Source organism: Saccopteryx leptura, chromosome 7 (assembly GCF_036850995.1).
Source record: "Saccopteryx leptura isolate mSacLep1 chromosome 7, mSacLep1_pri_phased_curated, whole genome shotgun sequence".
Classification (NCBI taxonomy): domain Eukaryota; kingdom Metazoa; phylum Chordata; class Mammalia; order Chiroptera; family Emballonuridae; genus Saccopteryx; species Saccopteryx leptura.
In genome coordinates, this window is record NC_089509.1 from 11,152,860 (window position 1) to 11,155,545 (window position 2,686).

A 2,686-nucleotide genomic window follows, 5' to 3' on the forward strand; every position below is an offset into this window, starting at 1 on the left:
AAATGAATAAATAAATAAATAAATAATTTTAAAAAATAAATAAAAATAAACTTCAATGTAACAATAGAATCATTGAGTGACCTGGTACACATTGTAATGGTGAATGTCAATTTAACAATAAAATTTTTTAAAAACTTTTAATTATATATATATATATATTTAGCAAGAGAGAGAGACAGAGAGAGGGACAGATAGAAACAGACAAGTAGTAAGGGAGAGAGATGAGAAGTATCAATTCTTTTTTGTGGTACCTTAGTTGTTCATTGATTGCTTTCTCTTATTTGCCTTGATAAGGGACCACAGCAAAGTGAGTGACCCCTTGCTCAAGCTAGTGACCTTGGGTTCAAGCCAGTGACCCTGGACTTAAAGCCAGTGATCTTTGGGCTCAAGCCAGAGACCATGGGGGGCTCAAGCCAGAGACCATGGGGTCATGTCTATGATCCCATGCTCAAGCCAGTGACCCTGTGCTCAAGCCAGCAATCTCTGGGTTTTGAAGCTGGTTCCCTGCTTCCTAGTCTGACACTCTATCCACTGCACCACTGGCTGGTCAGGTTAGGCTTAATAAAATTTTTAACATTATCTTTATAACAACTCATGCAGAAAGCAATTTTAATATTACTTCTATTTGGCAAAGAACATGATGCTTAGAGAAATAAACTAATTTAACTGCGTGCTCTCAGAAACATCATTGTATAGATGAGACTTGAATCTAGTTCACACTAAAACCAAAGCCTGAGCTGGTTTCTTCTACAACACAGTGTTCTGTTTATTAAGAGGATTAGGTACCAAAACTTAATTACTGAATTTCTCTGTACAAATATTCAAAGAGTTCAATTATCCTATTTCTTATCTGTAAATATGCAAATATGTGTCTAGACAAAAAATTATAAACTGAAAACTCTCAAAGCACATCCAAAGTAAACACTAACTTTACTTGGGAAACTTAGGTTATGTATGCATTTAGAAAGCATGTGGTCATCAGTACTACTATTCACAAGCAATATCAAGAGCCGGCTCATGCTCAGGAGAGAACACTGCAACTCTTCCTCGTGGTTCCGGGTGCTTAACACAATCAGAGAAACTTCTCTAGTAACAAACTATAGAAATGATCCCTGAAAGTTTAGTCTTAGTACTACTATTCAGTAAATACTTATATTTCTCTTTCTCTGGCACATAATTAGATTGCACCTCTTTACTTCTTTGGATTTATTTGTATTTGGGTGAGTTGCTTTGGGAAGTTAAATACAGGACAAAGTTTTGAGAGCAAGTACACAATCTGACACAGTGTAGGTTTCCTTCTGTCATAGTAAATGACATTTAAGATGATTGTTTCATCAGTCTGAGGGCAGGAGTGAGAAACAGAACAGAGCCCACAGACAACCACCACAAATAAGTAGCATGAATAAAATTGCCCTTCATTATTACAAGTTTCTAAAATTCTGGAAATTATTTGTTACAACAGTATAATCTAGCCTATCCTGACTGGTGTAGAAATTGGTCTCTACATTATGGGAGACTGCAAGTGGCAAAACCTTTGTAATTTCAAGGCTTAGCAAAAGGCTAAGTTCTTCCCCCCACCTCCATACTGGCTATGAAGCTGAGTATTTGCACTCATCCCATCCCTCCACTTCACTTGTTTGCTTAAATTGCTAGGAGCAATTTACATGCCCTTCCTCTCACCCTTTGTTCTGATGTTGGTTGATTTTAATTATGCATGATGAGGGGATTCCTGTTTACACCTTAAATGGATTCCTGTTTATGCCTTAAGAGAATTCCTTTTTTTGCCTCACAGTTGTAATTTTGTATCGGAGACTTTCTTATTTGCATATGGCTATATAATAAAGCAAACAGGGGGCTGTTTTGCTCTGTTCTTGCCATCAGCTTGCAGAGTCCTCCGGATCCCATCCTTTTTCTCTTTAAGCCTATTTTCTTCATTCCGCAACATTCTCCCTCAGGACCTGGAATTACTAGCTGTGCTAGTTTGCAGCACTACATAGATCAATGGGACAGAATAGAGAACACAGAAATAAACCTATACTTATATGGTAAATTAATATTAGACAAGAAAAGACTGTACAATGGGGTAATGACAGTCTATTTGGCAAATGGTGTTGGAAATATAGGAGAAATATGTTTAAAAAAATGAAAATAGACCACCTTCTTACACCATATACAAGAATAAACTCAAAACAGATTAAAGACTTAAATGTATGACTAGAAATCACTAAATTCTTAGAAAAAAACATAAGCAGTAAGACCTTGGACATTTCTCTTAGCAATTTTTTTTTCTGATATATCTCCTCAAGCAAGGGAAGCAAAAGAAAATATAAACAAATGGAACTATATCAAACTAAAAAGATTTTTCACAGTGAAGGACACCGTCAACAAAATGAAAAGACAACCTACTGAATGGATAAAGATATCTGCCAATGTTATATAAAATAAGGGGTTTATATTCAAAATTTACAAGAAAAACTCATACAATTCAACACACACACACACACACACACATCAAATTAAAAAGTGAGCAGCAAACCTGAATAGACTCTTCTCCAAGGAGGACATACAGATGACCAATAGACACATAAAAAGTTGTTCAAGGAACATAGCTGGGATGGTGACAAAGTAGGCAGACATTCCAACTGCCACCTCCCTGATCAAATTGGATTACAACTTAATTTGAAAA

General features: G+C 36.0%; 1 pseudogene; it reads right to left on the minus strand.

The window, feature by feature from the left end:
• Positions 1 to 941: 941 nt before the first annotated feature.
• LOC136379167 (small nucleolar RNA U3) lies at positions 942 to 1,128 on the minus strand (annotated as a pseudogene).
• Between the last annotated feature and the right edge of the window lie 1,558 nt (positions 1,129 to 2,686).